The sequence below is a fragment of the Rhipicephalus sanguineus genome, chromosome 5, assembly GCF_013339695.2.
Source record: "Rhipicephalus sanguineus isolate Rsan-2018 chromosome 5, BIME_Rsan_1.4, whole genome shotgun sequence".
In the NCBI taxonomy this organism is placed as follows: Eukaryota; Metazoa; Arthropoda; class Arachnida; order Ixodida; family Ixodidae; genus Rhipicephalus; species Rhipicephalus sanguineus.
The window spans coordinates 12,990,267-13,011,866 of record NC_051180.1 but is presented as its reverse complement, the minus strand read 5'-3'; positions in this window follow the sequence as shown (position 1 = coordinate 13,011,866).

The following is a 21,600-nucleotide window of genomic DNA, read 5'->3' as shown; positions in this document are numbered from 1 at the left end:
TTCCTCCTGTTACCTTTTTTATTGTTACATGCATGCAAAAGTAAAAAAGAACTAAAATTTTTCACATGGCGTGTATCATCATCCGTCGGTCAAGCCGGTGCTGGTAACAGCCATGCAACAGTTGCGTATTTGCAGGGCTCCAAGCGCTTCCGAGCGCGTGCGGTTTCATGGTCGACATCAGATCGCCGCGAACACTCGCGTTACTCGCGTACCGAGCGCGTTTTGCCGCGCTTGCTTTGTCTGCCCACGCGCAGCCTCCGGAGCGCGTACAGCGCGCGCTCGGCCAGCGTACGTGCGGTTCGGGCTTAACGTTCGCCGTTAGCTACCTGAAGGATCTGCGTTTTGTGGCGTAGTGGTTAGAGCCACGTGCTGCGGAGCGAGAGGTCGCTGATTCGATTCCACGCTTCGGAAGCATTTTTCTGAATCATTTTTCTTTGGGGCTTATATATATATATATATATATATATATATATATATATATACACACACATATACGGTGCATGACGCCGGCGACGGCGACGCCAAAAACCAGCCGAGACTGTCCATATACAATGAAACCTCGTTGATACGATCACAGCTCATACGAATTTCGGGGTGATACGAATTTTTCGTTCGTCCCGGCCAAGGCCCATTGGTCTCAATGTAATGGAGTACGGTTGTTGCGAACCGATTTTCACCCAGCGACGTTTGATACGAACGTTCGCTACCACCCAGGTTCGAAGAGGTGCTTTCCGCGCTGTCGCCGAAGACGCGCCAAGCACGTGCGAGCGCGGGAACGCAAGCGTGGGCATGCGTGCCATACCGCCAAATCATCAGAATCACGGTGTAAGAAAAACATTTTTCTTACGGTCAGAATAAACCTTCACAAACGCGTCACGGCCTCCGAGTGTCGCGGGTCACAACGCACGTGGTTCATTAATTAAATGCGCGCGTACGGGCCGTATATTTACGAGTGCTGGCATGATTGCCGATATCTGAAAACTTAACTGGCAATCATTCAGGGTTCTTCCTGACGTTGCTGCGGCCCTGAAACACAATAAATGAAAATGTACGCCAGCTTTCTTTTGTGGCATGCTAATTTTCCATGCTTTCTGGTGATACGAATTTTGGATGATACGAATATTTTTGGTGGTCCCGTGAGATTCGTATCACCGAGGTTTCACTGTAATGGCTATCGCAATAAAAAATACGCGCCCTTTCCTGGCGGCAGCCTCACAATGGGGTTCGATTTTTCTAGAATGTCAAGTAAAAGTTCTCCAAGGTGTGCCTACACTCCAGAACGGTGCGTGATTGCTGTAAAACTGGCTCGGACAAAAAGAAAAAAAAATCAGCTGTTCCTCCCGCGCGTGGTCGGTCTTGAGGCGAGAGGTAGATCCTTGCGCCTCACGCGGTCGTCCATTCACCCTGTTCTGCAAGATGTGCTGTGTGCGGGCGCCTGTTCAGTGCCGAGGAACATTTACAGAAGGAACGCTGTTCCCTATGCCGTTCCTACGTAAACGTAATGAGTTATCGTTACAGTTCTACCGATCCTCAATGGAACGGTGGCGTTCCTAAAAAGGAACTAGTTCCTGGAACGTCGTTCCTTGGAAGGCCTTTCCGTACAACACTGGTAATACACTTTCTCACTTGTCTTACATGAATGATTTTTCACGTGTATTTTTATGCCTTGTTATGTGGATATATAAAGTGCCCATTCTTGGAACCAAGCACCTCCATTCCGGACAGAAACGATACAGTAATTTGCATATAAGTGGCATCGCATTTGAAACAATTACCAGTCGGGACAATAAGCGAAATCCTGTGCGATAAAGAGACGCGTGCCTCTCAATGACGTCGATTTAGGCGAATCGCGTGGCCCACGCTTTTGCGCAGATCTGGTTTACCAGAAACCGAGTGGTGATTGGCTTTCTTAGTTACGCCAGCGCCTCCCTAGAGGAGGCGTTGGTTACACGAGCATGTTCAACGCCTGGCGACACACCCCCGCTAGCAAAACATGGGATGCTCAGGCAGAGCAAATGCCAGCTTTGTATAACCCCGCCTGCCGCAACCCCACCACTATTCGGTTTTGTTACGTATAATGCATGGGGCTTCACTTCCTTTACAAGCGAAATGCACAAGGAAACGAACATTTTAAAGTAAAGCGCCGCCTTTACTATACGTTCCGAAAGCTTTCGAATATTGTCGCGTGAACAGATGATGGAATCGATAGCTATATAGGGCCTGCATATTTTATAATTAGGCGTAAATTAATGTAACTGCTGTGTCAAGAAATAAGGCATGCAAACAAGGGCATAAGAAAAGAAAACCAGACAGGACAAACGCCGATCAACCGATACCTTCTTTTTCGCCACAGTGCGATTATTCAGTTGAAAGCGGGCGTTCGTGTTTTCTTATTCTCTCCTCTTGTGCCTATGTTTGCATGACTTACTTTCTTCCGCGATGAATTCCTACCTACCGACAACCTAAAGCTTTCTACTCATCATCATCATCATCATCATCAGCCTGACTGCATGCGCTCCCACTGCAGGGCAAAGTCCTCTCCCACGTTCCGCCAATCAACCCGGTCCTGTGCTTGCGGTGGCCACGTTATCCCCGCCATCTTTTACAGCGATAGCTGTTATAACATCACAACAAGGGCCGTTTTTGGCGCCGTAGTTGTCCGCTGCCGCCGCCGCCGCCGGCGTCCGTAACCACTATCGCTCGAAATAAGCAAAAAAAAACGAAATCAGAAAAATTGGCCGCGTATCTGCGTGCTTCGCTGCAAATGTCGTCTAAAGACGATAGAAGAGGCGCTGCGTGAGATATGGACGCCATCTGGCAATACGTAGGGAAACACGAGTGCTGTGTTGCGGGCTGGTAGTCCCGGCGCTGCGGCAGGCGAAGACCGGCGGTGACCAACGCGACCGGTGGGGACGCCGGCCAGCCCGAACACGCTGTTTGGCGCGATGCGCCGAAGGAGAAGAAACGTCCGCACTCAACGAGTACTCTCCATAAACTCTCTTACTTACACGTCGCCTGGGTAAAACAGGAATGCCAGAGCGGCGCCCCCTGTCATTCGTACAATGCAATACTGAACCGAAACCGAAACACAACATGAGCTTGTGCAGAGGGCACGGAGGAAGACAAGTTTCAGCGCAGTCGCATTTTCAGCGCACCTTAAGAAACTAGGGTTGTAACATTGTAGGGCGAGTAGGGCCAGAAGGACCGTCACGACGAAAACCTGCCTCCTCAGTCGTATTCGCCTGGAACGTTGGTGTGGCTTCGCGTTCCCTCCTCCGCTCCTGGCCTTTCCACAAAGCTACTGCCTAAGTACGAAGTCTCCTACCGCGTCCTACGTCAAGCATCCCCAGTTACCTATATGATTGAGCCTGTTCAATCATCAACGGACCGCCGTCGTCGCGGCCGCGAGACTGTTCACGTCGATCGACTGAAGCCGCATTATGACCCACCAGTTGTACCTGTTCCTTAGGTCGCCAGGATGGCTCCTTTTCCGCGGGGGAGTGATTTGTAACATGGTAGGGCGCAGACAAGAACGCCTGCGATAGAAGAAGACGAAGACGGTTGTTGTTGGCGCTCGCGCTTGCTCGGCTTGGACCGCTGATCGCTTCAGCTGTGGCAATCTTTTAATAAACGCGTTACTGTCTCAACGTTAAACGCATACCATCAAGGTCTTTAAAATTGCGTATCTATGTATTTTCTGTTAAAGGAACACACCACCTAATACATACCTAGTGATGTTGCGCCTCAGATATGCGTAATGTTTGCTTTTTGATCAACAATGTACACAAGTATGAACCTAGTCAGCCGTTCACGATGGCTGGCCCTTGGGCAAGTGGTTCAACTTTGGCCGAGTAACTGAATCGAGGGACATGCCGACAAACAGAAAGACAGACCAAAATTTCTGCGTTTAAGTTCCCCAAGAAAAACTATCGTCTTTAAAAAGATTCCAGGATGGAATGAGGTTCGAACCTGGGCCCTCTGCGTGGGAGCCCAGTGTTCTACCTCAGAGCCATGCCGGTGCTTGAAACTGCTTTGCAGAAAGACCCTATACAGGCTTCATGTCGGGAAGGAATCGCATTAACATACGTAATGTAGCGTGGTAGAAGAGTAAAATAACAACCAAGCGTCACACAATGCGAATTGCGCAACGAGTGGTTTGTTGAATGCTTCCAAAGCATTACAAAGGGCTCTTCCATAATTCTTCATCATCATCAGCCACAACATCAACAAGAGAGAGATACGAAGAGGAAAGGAAGGGAGGTTAACCAAGCTTTGGCTCGGTTGGCTACCCTACACTAACAACAGCAACAACAAACACGCAGCAACATCAACAAAGTGCACATAATGTCTTACAGGTGTTTAGCGGGTACCACGGTTCTCCGCAGAATTACGAAAAAGTGCATAGTGGCTACTTCCCCACTTCACAAAAATTATGATGATTTATAGCGTAGTGGTTTCCTCGCAAGTGCACTTCTATTGGTTGCCAAGGAAGCCCATAAGGCTCCCATGATCCATTTCCTCAGGGTCTCAATAAATTTAATTCCCTCTCTCTATCTCTTTCTCACGTCAGCGTATGTTATAAAGCGTGGTGGGATAGTGAAATAATGACCGGGCGTCACACAATGCGAATTACGTAACTAGAGGGTCATTTAAAGCTTCCAACGCATTACGAGAGGCTCAGTCATAATTCTTCGTCGTCATCAGCCGTCGCATCAAGAAACCGCACATTTGGTACCTCGCTTCTCCGCAGAATGACGAGTAATGTCGTGGTGGGTGCTTCCCAACTTCACAAAAAATATGATTTGTGGCGCAGTGGGTACGTTGCTAGTGTACTTGTATTAGTAGAAGAACAGACTGTTGGGTGAGTTGAGAAACATTCCCATATCCTGGGAATGTTTCTCTCGTTGCGTGGTCTTTAGCGGATGGTTTGATCGTCCCTTTAAGTATCTCGGGCATGCCGTCGGCAGCTATCGACAAATCCGTCTTTTTACAGATTGTATTAGTAGCCACAAGAGATGCCGCTCTTCGAGCTTTCGTTGTGACTGTACTGCGCTTTCCGCGCAGGCCTGGCGTATTTTTAATCTCATCTGCCCACCTAAGTTTCTGCCTGTCCTTCGCACACTTGTCTTTTCTTGTAATCCACTCCTCTTAATGAGCAGCGGTTATCTTACCTAAACGCTACATGCCCTGCCCATTTCTTTTTGATTTCGACTAAGATGTCCTTAAAGCCCGTTTGTTCCCTGACCCGGTCTGCTCTCTTCTTGTTCCTTAATGTTACACCTATTATTTTCACTTCCATGGCTAGCTGCGTCGTCCTCAATTTAAGATGAACCCCCTTGGTAAGCCTCCAGGTTTCTGCTCCGTAGGTGTACGTACCGGCAAGATACCTTAGAAACTTTCTAAGGTAAGCCCTACCAAACAAAAGCCTCAAAAATGCTCGATTTTCAAGTCGATGTTTCGCTGATCGCACGCGCCCGCATCGTCACTACCACTAAGTTCGCTTCCTTTTCTTCACCTTCAATGAGAAATGTCGATCAGCAGTCCGAACGAAGAAGAAGAAGATGTTTTAATGAGAAGAAGGAGGAGAGGTTCCCCTTCCCCCCTTACCCTCACGGGGGGTAAGGGGGGAAGGGGAAGAAAGAGAGAGGTGCTGCTAATGCACGTAGCATTTACGTTACGTTCGGCCACCTATATAGCGCAGTGACTTGACAAGTTAAGAGGATGAAGTTGGAAGGACCAGAGCAAGAAGAAATCAATACAAATTTCATGCTTTCGCTATTCTGTCGTGGTCAGTGATCCAACAATGTGCTATTTTCGCAACACACGACTACTTGTGGAGGATTTTAGAACAGCCTTAAATTCGCTGTCTTTGATGTACGAGTTGTTCGGTTTGGCACGTGTCGCAGTGTTTTATCTCTTCCTTTATTTTCCTTTTTTTACCGGGCTGCAGCTGAGGACATCGCACAAAAGCTAAACATGTCCTTGTAGTAACACGGCCGCTGGTAGTAATTAGATGCGTTTCTCAGACAACTTATTCATTGGGTTAAGATAGCCTAACGGAAGATCGCATTTTTTTGAGTGTGTTTTGCAAATATTGACTGTCTGTGGCGTCGGGCGTCGTATTTTTGTTTCCGTATTCGCTTTACTGCATTTACCATAATTTCAAGTTTTGTTAGTTTTATTTCTATTTTGTATTTTTAGTTTTCATGTGTATATTGAATATGTTACTTTAATGCTTTATTTTGGTTGTTTGCATACTTTGCTGTTCCTGTTTATCTTTGTCATAAATCGGACATCACAGCCCCTTAAAGGATTACGAGAGAGGGCGCTCCCTCGTCCACTCTGTACGGTATCTACCTGCGTTTAATCCCTGAGAGTGTTACCAGCGCCACTCGTAGCTAAGGCGGCGAGTGTGAAACACTATTTTTGCCAGAAAGCGTCACGAGGCAGAACGAATTCCTTGCTATGAAAGTGCGAAAGAAGAATAGTTCGAGAGACTCAGTTATTTGTTAGAAAACCAACAGCCAATTAAGCCAAATAAAACATTGGGGACATTATTTGTTGCTTAATTTAAATGCGATGTAATAATTATAACCCATATGCAAAGGAATCCAAGTAGACGAAAAAACACCCTTTCCATCGGTGGGATCCGAACCCGCAACCTTATAATTACGGCGACGATTTGCGCTTGCTAACACTCCCAGGGATCAAGCTCACGTAAATACCCAACAAAGTGGACGAGGGAGCGCCCTCCGTCGTAGCTTAATTGTTAGAGCATCAGACGCGTAATGCGAAAGTTGTGGGTTCGAATCCCACCGAAAGAAAGTGTGCTTTTTCGTCCCATTTAAGTCCTTTCAATTTAGGTCATATTCATTATACTACAGTTAAAACGATCAACAAATAACGTACCTATGCTTTCCTTGGCTTGATTGTTGGCTTTCTACGAGCCCCTAGAACAATTCTTCTTTCCTCTTAAAGAATGCGGGTCGAAGAAGCTAGGGAGGAAATTTTCCTTTAAAAGTAAATTCTTGGGTTTTACGCGCCAGAACCACGAAATGATTATGAAGCATGCTGAGTGTGGGATATCAGCTTTAGTTTTGACTAACTTGATGGAAACATGTCATGACATTCCGGCTACAAGAGAACTGCAGGCCGGTCTAGGAAAGACCATGCCGTTAAAAAGGTGATGTCACCAAATTCTGAGGCTATAAAAAGCCTGCTGTAGGCTTTCTCTGTAAGCAAGGACGCTCAGCACGAAGTATTGCACGCAGCAAACGTTTAGAATATATTTTAATTCACTTCCAAAGTCTGTATAAACGCTCATTCTCGCAATCGAGACCCATCGCTAGCGCGACTGACACCGACGTCACTGTGTAGGAAGCGTAACGAAAGTTTTAGTGACGTCACACCACATTAGAGTGACGTGCAATGAGCGGTGACCTACACCTCCGCTGCACCGGGCCAGTCAAGAGAGCATCAGGCCATCCGCTGCGAACTGCTCATTTTTTCTGAGCTTATTGCCGAAGTAGCCAATCTTGCTCGCGTTTTGCAAAGTGCTTCGCGTGAATAATTTTTCATTACAACACATAGCATACAGGTAATCGTTGGCGACGATAAAACCGTTTTTATGATGTTTAAAATCATTTGAGGACTTTTCAGAACCGGCCTGAACACGAGCTTTTCTATTACTCTTCCAATGATGTCGATATTAGTGCTGTGAAGCTCAAGTGAAAAAAAAAACTGGGTCGGGAACACACTTGTACGCATTACAGTGAAAGAGCGTCAGCGATTACAATTACCTTTTAAAAAAAACTAACGGATTACCGAGAAAAAACTGAAAGCTAATCGATTACTCAACAAGGTGAGGTACCGGGTTATTTGGTTTTGCATAATTGTTAAACTGTGGTAAAGTTACAGGTACATATTTTTAGGGAGGACGCACATAACAAAAGCATGAAAAGCGCAATCTTTCAACTCGATTTGTTGAAAAGGCATCAAGTTATATGAACACGAGCAAACGGGTGCAAAAGGGAGCTCTTTAAATATTTTTTTTCTTATTTTTAAATACTTCTTTTTTGCGTCTTGTTTATTATTTTATTCCCTCGTGTCTTTGCGCTTTCTCTCTCTCTCTCTCTCTCTCTCTCTCTCTCTCTCTCTATATATATATATATATATATATATATATATATATATATATATATATATATATATATATATATATATATATATATTCTTGCCGTGCGTAATACGCAGTCTCAGTGCCACGTCCTATCACGACGAAACGAATTTTCACGCACGTCGCAAATGTTAGGGCACATTCGGAAAATTTTCACAGCAAATATTGGGATGTCTGGAACGAAAACGGAAAAGTGAAATTTGTGACCGGGACGGAATGTCCAACGAGACGGAATGTCCAACTGAGACTGAATGTCCAACGAGACTGTATGTCTAACGAGACTGAATGTCCAACCGAGACGGAATGTCCAACGAGACTGTATGTCCAACGAGACTGAATGTCCAACCGAGACTGAATGTCCAACGAGACGAAATGTCCAACGAGACTGAATGTCCAACCGAGACGGAATGTCCAACGAGACGAAATGTCCAACGAGACTGAATGTCCACTATTGGACATTCAGTCTCGTTGTACATTCCGTCTCGTTGGACATTCAGGCCGCAAGCGGCGCGTGAAAACCGGGCGCGCATCTAGATTCGTTCTGGGAGAGGCGCGTTCGTCGCGCTCATGCCTTTGTTTATGCATCTTGCATGCTCCCCACGCTTCAAACACAACAGGCGAGAAAAAACTTTTCTGACATGGTGACTTCCGGCATCCGCTGGAACATGCGGATGTCCTGCCTGCGGAAATAATTGGCCTTGTCTTTCCGCTCATTGCGACGCGAATGTGTAAAGACTGCAGTGAAGGAGTAACAATCGCGTTAGCTCCAAAAGAAATGGGGTGGGAGAAAATGAAAGAGGGAGAGAGAAGCCAAGAGACGCAGAACCGAGGCATTGTGTGTGTACGCGAGAGTGCGAACTCGTCGCTGCATTTGCTTGCTTTCTTCCATCTCGCGCAGTTGCTCTTTCGGGCGTAAGCATGCAGATGCGGCAGCAGTCAAGCTCGTAATATGCGCCCTGTTGGCGGCTTTCGTGCCCGCGTCTGCAGAGTATACTCGCTGCCTTCGCCACGTTACGCGCTCAATGCCCTGCCCGTTTTGTCTTCTCGTATACAGCAAGCTTCGTTTCCGAATTCGCGAGGCGATGTCAAACATCCTTTGCTCTCTGCTGACTACCGCGTTAGTCGCTGTATACAGGTGGGTTGTGCTTGCGCCAGATGCAAATGCCTTCCGTAGAAGCTTGCGCAAGCAGCTCTATTAAGGAACGAGATATTTTAACACGAAAGTGTTTATGCCGGGGTCAACAAAGACTTCACTGACATCGTTTCCGTCACGGATGTGACGTCGGTAAAATGCACATGAACTAATGACAAAAAAAAACAAGAAAATTTTCGTTGATTTGGATGCAGTGGCAGTCGAGCCCGCGATCTCTCGGTCCGCGACGATGAGAGTCGGGCGCTTTACCGACGGCGCCACCGACGCTCATGCATCAGCCTTCACAAACGCACCTTATATCTTTCACATCTTCACCCTTTCACAGTGACCTTGTTGGCGCGAAACGGTGTCGCCGTCTTGAAGAGATGAAGGGAAGCACTGCATCATGACACTAACGAACGTCGACAGGACGCGTTTCGGTAGTCTCAGCACTAGGGCATCTCGATGCCAGCGTTCTTTCGTTCAACGAAGGAACGCTGGCCTTTCAGGAACGCCTTTCCCCTGTGCAGAATACCGGTTATGCCAAACTGGTTAACATCCCTGCCTTTCCTCTTTCTCTCGTTGTCCTTCCTACTCAGCTCGTTCATATTATGCATAGTTGATAGCGCCCCCTACGCATGTTTCGGTATAATAAAAAAGGCTAGGCAAGCCGAGCCTAGCCAGTGGTTCGCTCTCTCTCATGTGTCACGTGTCACTCGCGGCTCCGTGCCGTCACAACGCGCCGCCTTGCTCACCGCACTCCGTCGCCAGGGTCTACCCGCGGCTACACAGAGGGAACTGCTGTTCCCTGCACAGCATCACACCCAGGTCTTCAAGGCGGTTCTTCGCTTCCTTGGGGACAGTGGACTGGACACCGGCTACAGAAGCCACCCGCCTCTGCCTCGGTCATGGACTTCATTTCTCATCTCCTTCTCCTCTCCTCTTCACATCTTTATTACCCTTTCCCTTACAGGCGCTGAGCCGTGCTCCCAACTAGGGCTGCAGAAGTTGCGTCTTTTCCTCTACTCAACCTCTCCTCCTCCTCCTCCTCGCATCGTAAGGCGGACGTACAATATCCGTACGACCCCAAACAACATGACATGGTGTCAGAAGATTGACTGTCAATGACTGACTTTTTGCACACAACCAGCAAGCATGGCCAGCGCGTTTATCCAGCCACCACCGCACTTCGAACCGGGTGACGATCCATCGACCGCATGCGAATAATGGCGGGAAGCATACATGATATATGAACTGGCGTGTGAATACGACACTAAGTCTAAGTCAGCGCGGAAGGCATTGTTGCTTCGTGTACTGGGACCGCAAGCTCGTCGCATCGCACAGACTTTTCCTGCGGATCCTGCCGCTGACTGCGACGACGCAGACCTAGAGAAGTACGTTCTTGACAAGTTTGACGAATTATGTCGCCCGTACAAGAACGTTATACAGGCAGTGGCCATCTTCAAATCGATGGTGGAAAATCCAGGTCAGTCAAATAACGATGTCGTAACAGACCTTCGACGACAGGCACAGAAATGTGACTCATCGGTGACCGCATAGTGGTTGACATTCGTGACGGAGCTCTCCGACAACGTTTGTTACGAGAGCGCGACGTTACGCTTGAAAAAGTGTCTGCATGCAAGGCAGCTGAAATCTCAAAGAGACATGTACAGGAAATTGCAACAAGCGACCAAAAGCCAGAGGTGAATGCCGTTCAGGAGCATAAAAAGCCCACGAAGCGAATGGATCGCCCGATAAGAGCCAACGGGCCTCAACAGCTTCATCGCTCGTCTAAAAATTTTAATCGTAAGTGTTCTCGCTGCGGAACCTCGCGTGTCCCTCGAAAATGTTGAGCTTATGGCAAGACTTGTTTCAACTGCGGAAAACGTGGCCATTTCGCGCATCTGTGCGAACAGCCACGTCTGCAGCCAGCAGCGTACAGACCGCAAATTGGATTGTTAAATGAGCATCCAGAGCAAGACCTACAGGAGGAATTATACTTTGGCTGTTTCACTGCGTGCAGTGAAACACAGCTGTCGACACAGTTGTCGACACAGCTGACTGGAGCGAGACTGCCACTGGCATGAAGTGACATTCAAGCTAGACACCGGGTCGGATGTCAGTATAATTCCTGTACACATGTTCACTCAGTGGCCGTGCAGACCAGCAACAAACCCAACGACAGCAAAAGTCACTACCTACAGTGGGCAACAGCTTCCGATAGACAGTGAATGTGAACTCACTTGTACAATAAACAACAGGGAATGCCATCTCAGATTTCTGTTGGTGAAGGAGCCACTAAAGCCGATACTAGGAGCACTGCATGTACAACTTTGGGACTGTTCTCCCGTGTGAAGACTATACATGCCGCAACAAACTTAGCTAAGACACTGCCCCAAGAGCAGTACCAACAAGTGCTGTATGAATCTCGTGACATCTTTGAAGGAATCGGTCAGCTTCCAGGACTATACAGCCTTCACCTACGGTGCCTTGCCAACGGTTTGTGCGCCTCGCAGAATACCAGGCGCGCTCGAGGACAAGGTGAAAATGGTGCTTAAACGAATGGAGGAGAATGGTGGGATTGTGCCAGAGAGAGAAATGTAATGCGGAAAGGCAGGGAGGTTAACCAGAAAACATATCCGGTTTGCTACCCTGCACTGGTAAGGGGGTAAGGGAAGACATAAAAGTAAGAAAGAGAGGAATGGGATAGGGAGGGATGGAGGGAGGGAAGCGCACACACACACACACACACACACACACACACACACACACACACACACACACACACACACACACACACACACACACACACACACACACGCACGCACGCACGCACGCACACGCGCGCACGCACACACACACACACACACACACACAACGGAGTGTCACAATCGTTCAACAAGGCGGCTCGCTCGCAGAAACTTCATCAGCGCCTTCGTTGCTTTAATGGCGTGAAGCTCGATCTTTCCGACATTCCAATATTGACTGCTCAGAAAGCGGCTGGTCGTCGAGGCGAGCAAGAGAGGGACTGTCTCTCAGAGCTGAACTGAGGGCACTGACATAAAATATGTTCAATGGCTTCGTCATTGCCAATGGTCACATGCAGCGCTGTCTGTCATTCCGATGCAGCAAGCAAAGGCGTTCGTAAAAGACATCCCAAGCCACATGCGGCAAAGAAGGGTCGTCTCGGATCGGGGTAGGCCAGATGGAATAGTGAGTCGTAGGCATGGATCCAGGCGGTGAAGACGGGTGTGGAGAAAACCGGGCGTGTTCCACGTAGACCTTGCGACATCATGCGCAAGCGTATTAATCTTTGCTGCTGCGTCGCTTCTTGATAGTGGGATAGGTTCCATCACGCCATTTTCGTGAGCATTCTTGGCTGCATCGCCGGCATGCTCGTTACCGATGATGCCACAGTGGCGTGGCAACCACTGTAAAGTTACAGCATGTCCTTCGTCTATTAGTTGATGATACAGTTGTCTTTCCAGCACCAATTGGTCTTGAGCCCCACGACGTAGAGCAGTTCCAAAACATTGCAGAGCTGGCTTCGAATCAGTAAAAATGCTCCATTTTTGTGGTGCTTTTCGATCAATCCTGCGGAGTGCGCTGCGGAGTGCCGCGAGCTCCACGGCTTTCGATGTTGGCTTGTGTGACGTTCGAAATTGGATTTTTTTGGGCTCTTGCTGGGAAGATCACAGCTCCTGCAGATCCTCCAACAGTTGTCGAGCTATCCGTGTAAAGTTTAACATGGTCTTTGAATTCTTCGTGCAGCATAAGTACAGTCATCTGCTTCAAACAGGGGCGTAGCCAGAAATTTTTTTCGGGGGGGGGGGTTCAACCATACTTTATGTATGTTCGTGCGTGTGTTTGTATGTGTGCGTACCTATATACGCAAGCAAAATTGAAAAATTTCGGGGGGGGTTTGAACCCTCCCAACCCCCCCCCCCCCCCCCTTGGCTACGCCCCTGGCTTCAAAGCTGGCGACGAGAGCTCCGCCTTCTTGCGAATCCCCGGCACTGTAAAGCGTAGTTTTGGTCGATCCAAGCACCAAGGGGGTGTTATAATCCGTTCCGGAGGCGTGTAGGCTGTTGTAAGGAACTCTCGGTAAGTCAATATTCTCTTACAGAAGGAGGCACTCGGTCGGCCTTCTGGAAGCGAAGCGAGGTGGTGGGCAGGGGCGCGAGCAAGGTGCCTAATGTGAGCTCTAAGCACCTGCAATGTAATGTGCACTGTGGCCGGATGATCTTTGGCAATTGCCATGGTTGCGGCTGTTGATGTGCAGCGTGGCATACTGATACCTTCAGCCTCATCAAGCAGAAGCTCTCAACAGCACCAGTATTGCGTTATTTTGACCAGTCTAAGCCCATCACCATCTCAGCAGATGCCATCTCATAGGGCATGGGATCGGTTCTGTTACAGGAAGGCAGACCAATTGCATATGCTTCTGCAGCTCTCACAGCGCCCTAGCGGCGTTATGCGTAAATCGAAAAAGAACTCTTAGCAGTGTTCAGACCACACAAGCCTCTAGTTGGACTGCAGTCTAAGGATCTAACCAGCATATGTCACCAATACTTCAAAGGCTTATGCTCCGGCTTCCGTGTTGCAGCACTAAACTCGTGCACGTACCAGGAGGGCTACTTTCTGTAGCTGCATGATGCACTGTCAAGGTGCCCATAGAAACTGCAGACAGTGACCCAGGACTAATAATGTCAAGTCTGGTTCAAGCGTCACCTACCGAACTGAAGCAGATTCAAGAAGCAGCAGATCGAGATCCGTCCTTGCAGCAACTAAAGAAGTGCATTCATCATGGATGGCCAGATCGTATTTTCACATAAGGAGTGAAGTCTACATCACAGAAGATTTTATTTGCTATGGGCAAAGCCTTGTAATTCCGGCAACTTTCCAAGCTGAGGTTCTAAAGAAACTGCACCAAGCACATCGCGGCATTGTGGCTTGTAAGGAATTACAAGCCAGAGTGTTTATTGGCCTACACTCAACAAGGACATTGTCAACCATGTCTCACGTTGCGACATATGACAATCAAACCAGAAGTCAAACCCTCAGCAACCTTTGCTTGACAGAGACTTGCCAATACGACCATGGGAAAAATTGGCCGTTGATTTCTTCCACTGTCAAGGCAGCACATATATCCTTGTTGTTGACTGCTTTTCAAAGTACGTTGAAGTGAAACGTACGGGAACCAATATGGCCTCGTCGGTTATTTTGGTCCCGAAAGACATTTTTGCACGCTTTGCAATCAACAATATGCTTATTTCAGGTCAAGGACCGCCATTTGACTCTGAAGCATTCAAAGCATTTCTGCAACAATGGGACATTGTTCACGGACCATCATCGCCTCTTTATCCCAGGTCCAATGGGCAGGTGGAGAGAATAATAATAATAATAATAATAATAATAATAATAATAATAATAATAATAATAATAATAATAATAATAATAATAATAATAATAATAATAATAATAGTAATATAATAATAATAATAATAATAATTGTTGGGGTTTAACGTCCCAAAACCACGATATGATTATGAGAGACGCCGTAGTGAAGGACTCCGGAAATTTTGACCCCCTGGTTCTTTAACGTGCACCTAAAATTTAAGTACACTCCCCTCGAGAATTTTCGCCTCCAACATAAACGGTGAAGTCCATGCTGATCAAGTCATGCAGCGATGACAAGGATGTGTCTTTGGTTCTCCTCAACTACCGTGTCCCCCCAAACATTGGAGCACGCTCTCCTGCCGAGTTGTTCATGGGCAGGAAATTGAGAACGTCCGTACCGACCTTACCACAAAACCTGAAACCGCACTATTCCACTATTGCACATCAGCAACTTCTCAAACGCAGACAGAGTGCGCAGCGCAAGCATGGAGATAACTGCACTCGTACACTTCCAACTTTGGAGAAGTTCCAGCCAGTCTGGGTAAGGCACAGGACTACCTGGCAAAAGGCAGTCGTCATTCAAGTCGATCTTGTGCTTTACACATTTTTTTATATTTCATTTTAGTTTTTAACGTTTTAGACCTTTTTTACCTTTCTTGTGTGGCTGCCTTGGCTTCTCGGGCTTTAACGTGTTTGCCGGTTGGTTTTAGGATCAATTTTGCTTCTCACTTCTTTCATATCGGGGGCGTACTTTGTAGCGTAAGAATTTTCGACTGCGCGGTTATCTTCGGTAGATTGCCTTTTCGGCAAGCAGTGTCACGTGCTTTTCATCGCTTCTTTTCTTGATGTTGTCTTTCTGTTGCTTCGACGCGTGCTTACAAAAAGGCCCTGCGTTCGAAGTAATAAATCAGTTGTGAGCGCAGCGCTATGTGTGTGTGTGCTTCCTAAATGTTCTGTCTTTTTTGCGCTGGTAAATCTAAATCATGAACCAACTCGCCCAAGCAGCCGTTTTAGCAACGTTAAAGAAACCCAGGTGGTCGAAATTTCCGGAGCCCTCCACTACGGCGTCCCTCATAATAATATTGTGGTTTTGGGACGTTAAACCCTAACATTTATTATTATTATTATCGGTATGATCATGAAACGTCATCTGACAGCTATTTCTGCAGCGTTGATAAAATGTGAGGATAGTTATTTCTTTTCCTTTTTTTTTTACAACAGTATACCTATCACTACAAAGGCGATTTGGCAATTTGGGCTGAGGTCAGAACAGCACTCCGGGAGTGTTATAAATGGGATCAGCCGGCCGCGGCGCGACGTATGGACGATGAATGTGCCGTACAAGCGAGTGGAAGGTATTGCTGAAAAAATCGCGACACATATTGGCCCGTTCTGTACCATTATCAAGGTACGTAACGCTTTATCTGGAGGTGCACGACAACCGAAGCGGTTGCTTGCGTCATGCTTATATGAGGGCGCTGCTTTTCTTATGTGGGTGGGAAGCGTATCACGTGGTATTTTTCACATTTCGCGGGCTTTGTCTATCAGCCAGTAAAAAATTAGCAAGCAATTAGTACGTTGCTGAAAATATCAGCTTGATGCCACTCAGAAACGCCCACAGATGCCTCGCTGACACTTTGATAATTAAGTAAGCACTTCTCGAGTTATCAAGTTGATTATAACTAATTAACTCTCATTACCGAAAAAGTTGCTGATGGCTACTCCGGTGCACTGGGAACAGTATGTGTTATGATTTCTTCGCGTGACACAGTTCCTCTTATACTCAATAGGGTCTGACAGAATCCCGTCTGGTCGAGGATGAACATAGTGAAATAAAAAGAAAATGTAGAGCAACGTAAAATAAACAATTTTAAAGAAATAAAAAACAACGCGAGTCGTCTTTGAAGAATAAAGGTAATGCGCATTTACCCTTCCATTGCGCTGCTTGCACATGTGCGCCGCGGCTTCGCGAGATTAAAATTCTGTTAGAAGTGCTGATACCTTGGAAGAGATTTGCTGGGAGCTTATCATAATAGGAACAAGGGCACGGAGTATATTAGCGACCCTTCTATCTATTTATTCAAGAGAGAGCTCAGCTCTTTCTTACTTGATGATTGATTAGCTACGCAGCGGCGGCACGCATGCGCTTACGGGGTCGACTTTCTGGGGTTTTTTTTTTTCGAAATAAAGTCAGTTAATGTTTAGCGCTCGAACTGTGCACCGTGTTTCTTCTTCTCTTCTCAGAATTGCTTTACTTTCTACTTGTGCGCTAAAAAATGTCGCATGCGATACAACACTAACTCACCCAACAGGAGGTTTTATTGAACTTCATAGACGTTTCGCCTACCGCACGAAGCATTGTGGCCGTGCGGGAGGCATAAAATTCTTAATTCCTTTTTTTTTTTTTTTTGGCGACGGTGGCGTCGCACAAGAAAAACCCGGCGCCGGCGAGTGTACAAGAATGCGGCCCTCGAAGGTGCGCCGGTCAGATGCGCATTTGTACGCGTCGTTTCCGAATAACTGATGCTCTCTCGATGGTGGGCTTGCCGGCGATCAGTCGTTTTTGATATGGCAATCTGGCATTTTGTCGAGGCGACTTGTGATTTCACGTTGCCATATTTCATTGTTGCCTGGATGTGACCGAATAACCGTCGTTGTTGCCTGTAGCAACCGAATTGCTAAAGTACGTGGATGAAGGTCCAATTCATGGCACGGAAGAAGGAAATAGTTAGGAGGGAGCATTGCGCAATTCGAAAGAAAGAGAGAAAGTAGTATATAGGTCATTCACGCACACGCCAAGCTTCGCTTGCCCCCATTTTCCCATTAGGGTAAGGGCTTCTATATATTTTTTTTTTTCACAGTTCATCGTTCAAAATCTTGGTGCTTGATAGTTGGAACGCCCTGTACAAGCAATTTTTTCGGCGATGCGCAGTCGAGCTAAGGTGCCGAAGCTATAATGAGCCGCCTTCAGTAACCAGTAAAAACACGCGATTTTCGTAAGTGTGCTCGTTCATTTCTTCGACTACATGTGCGCCGGACCTACAGAGCTTTCCTTTGAATTATGCATATCCAACGTTTGCTGCATGAGTACGGAAATTAGTCGTATACTTCCCTTTATTGCACCAACTTCAGTTTCGCTGTCGCTACCAAGGCTGCTGCATTAACAATGAAGCAGCGAGACTTAGTTGCCGCCATCTTTGCCACAGCACGCAGCACACGGAGCAAACGTGCAAGCTTGCAATTAGGCTTCCCTATAAGGCAACACATCGCAGCCACGACAAACAAGCAGTTCTGCAGATTCATCGCCCTTTCTTCTCGAGTAACCGGCTGTACCTCCCCTTTTCCCCTTTATTTCGGAACTCTTGAATGCAAAATCAAGGTCTACCATTTCAAGACACTCTAGAAGCTGACTCCGATACGTCTTCCTTAGCCAAAACGCATTATACAGTGGTGGCACCAGTTTTGCTAGGCACATAGCGCGCTCACTGCGTAAATAAAGACCCCTGATGAAATCGCTTGCTTCGTGCGCGCAAATTTCTCGCGGGAGAGCCTTTCCCTGTAGGAGGCACCAGAGTTTCTGAATAACTTCGCTCCTAATGAAGAAAGACAACTCACTTGTAGAGGCGACACTCGGATACTTTGGCTATGCTGTACGAAAGCCCTTAAGCTGACGCTTTCAGTTTTCGAAAAGACCGCACAAAACCCCCGTCATGACAGGCATGACGGAGGACGTTCCGTGCGGCGAAACGCGCTCGAGAATGCGAAACAGAAAAAAAAAATTCTTTTGAAAGTTGCACCACGCTGCGTTGTATTCTCCTGGAGGAATCCAATGAAGCAAGAAAGACGCCGCAGACGCGACCTTGAAAAAAAAATGCCTGGGGGCAGAATGCCAGCGAAGAGCTGATTTCCAAGGCAAATCGAGTCCGGGTCATTCCAAACGCAGGACACGCCGTTCTCGAGAGGCGAAGTACTCCAGATCAGTTGCACGAGGCCTTGTTGCGAGGAAAACCCGGTCCCCAAACTTCCCTATGCAGCGAAAGCGCGAGCCCAGTTCTCCGCATTCGCCGTGTATCGCAATCAAGCCGCTTACTTTCTCACATTCATTTTTTCCCTCACTCTCCTCGCTATTTTTTTTTTAGCAGGAACGAGGTGCAGTGCAGACGAGGTTCTGCGGTTACAAGGACCCCGAAAACGATGAAGCATCTTTATCCATGAGGGCATGTTTAGAGGAAGGCGGGAATCTGACTGCAGCGGCTTTATTTTAAAATGCGGCCTTCGGATGGCTGGCTTCTGCGATTGCGCGCGACGTTCTATAGCTGCCGAGCTCTCGCGCAGCGGCTGCAATCTCCGCCGGAACACACGCAACTCGCAAGACGGTCTCAGCGGTGCGCGGCGCATCCTTGATCGAGACGGGGCACGAATCGGCGCACACAGCGCGTGCAACGAATGGGGCGCGGTGAAGCAACCGGCTGTTTGTCTTGTTGTTCAGCTCGTGCACGCATGCATGCAGATGGCCGTGTATAAATGCGGACCCGAACGAGAGAAGCTCATTAGCGAGGCTGGATTCGAACGAATTCGTCTGGTCCTCTTGTGCCTTTCCCGACACTGTCCGCATAATCATCAGACGAAGACATCGAAGTCAAGACACACACCTCTATATAGAGCATCTCGAAATTAACTGTTTAGATGCGTCGTCGCTACAGCTGGCTATTATCCTCGTTTTCAATCGTAAAGCTTGATTCAAGCTCATCTCCAAGCATGATCTCAAAGTTTCCCCGAATAAGATAGATATAGGTGGACAAAAGCGGGACTGCAGTGGAGGAAAACAGTCAAGACAGGGACGCTAAATATGCGAATGTTCGATTTTCTACCCTTCGCTGGAGAAATGGGGACGGAGAGGAAGAAAAAGAACGTGTGCGCACACTTCAAGATGCCCGCCGAATATATGAACAGTCTCAGCTTTAGGAAACCTAGATTCTGAGAGGATAACACAAATGATTCGTTGCTGAGGGCCATGTATCATGGGTGAATATATGTCGTTATATTCAGCAGATTAATTACTCGCTATTGTCGACGATAGCCAGGTGCTCATAATTTGCGTCGAACCGTCTACACGGCTTGCAAATGTCCCTCGCGTGTTCCTGCGGAATGGGATATAAATTATCAAACTTTTATTGACATTGTACGTGAGCCAAATGAGTTTAGTTGGAAAGCTTCATAGCATTGAGGGGATAAGACTTTGAAAGTGAGTTTCAAAATATCGCTGTACAGCAGTGGTAATAAAACCTATGGCTATAAAATTTGCAAGGTATTTTAAAGGTAGACGCAGGCTCCACTGGAGCTCGAAATTAGTTTCAAATTGTGTCTCGTGTTTTTTGTTTTAGTTTCTATTTTTAGTTTTTCTGCATATGTACTTTTTGTTAAGATCTGCTATTTCCAGAGCATTGCCATTTTTGTCAAATGTAGCTGCTAGCGCTTTAGAGAAGTGTAACTAAAATTGTGAGCGTACAACAAAAACTACATTTTATTGTTATTGTTATTGTTATTTGTTGTTTTTCTTTTTTTTTTACGTTTGTCGATTTATGAAAATTGTCATGAATGATTTTTTATTCTAAAATATACACCTAGGCTACTGGTTCTAGTTCCAGTTACGTAAATACCACTAACTAACACATGTCAGAATTTTCGTTTCCTTATATCTTATACTTCCCGAGAAAAACATACACAAACTAAAAAAAATAGCCAGGCCTACGCGGAACACGCAGCACAGCCACAGCAAAAGCTGCAAGAGTGGCCTTTCTAGAGCCCGTTATAAACTCTCTTGGGGAAACTGATAAAAGCACACATGCACAGTGTCCACTACGCCACAAATCAATTTTTGTGAAGAAGGGAATCACCCACTATGCCATTATTCGTCTTTCTGCGGATAAGCGAGGTATCCGCTACACATTATGTGCACTTTGTTGATGCGGCATATGCTGATGACGATGAAGAGTTATTGTTGAGCACTTTGTAGTGAGTGGCATTGTGTGACGCCTGGTTGCCATTTTACTCTTCTGCCACGATGTATTACACATGTTAACGTGATTCCTTGCCCGCCATGACACCTGTATAGGGTATTTTTGCAAAGGAGTTTCGAGCACCAGCGTGGCTCTGTTGTTTTTTGTACAGCTAGTACGTCCAGATAGTGATCCATCAGCTCTGTTTCCGCTTGGCAGCCAGACCTCTAACATTTAGCTTTGCCAATCTAAGAGTCGGTATAAAAGCCATGGCTACTTAGTGAAGAAGTTAACCCGGAACATGATGTTTGCCTTCACCGTCTAGCATGTAGCTAGACGTCACCGGAGCCTCCAGGTAGACCCGTGCCACTGGAGGGTGGTGGCGGCCTGTGTTTATCCACAGTCGAGTTGGGACGCAGTCTTATGCTGCTGCGTCTGAACGAAAACGCCTTCGTAGGAGGCCCATCCACATGCTTCCCACTCGACGCCTCGCTCCCTCCTGCAGACTGTTCGTGGGGTCTTTTACCAGGGGCTAATTTTTTGCCTAGAACACTTCTCATAAGCTAAGGGTGTTGAGTTGTCGAAATGCATGTGGCTCATAGTGCGAGCGATAATTGGAATTCGCTAATTAAAAATGCTCGGAACATTAGGTTGGTTCAGACTAAGAGATATTTGTGTTTCAGCGTTACCCACAAGCTGACCGTAAGTTTACACGTATTCTATGAATGTTTGCTATGTTTGCATGTTTGCTATGTTTGTGTGTATGCGTATGTGCAATATTCTATCCTTCGGTGCTGATGCAAGTGGGTGTTCCCTCTATAGCCTCTATTTTTCGATTTTATACGGAACCTCAGGGAACCATCACACACACACACACACACACACACACACAC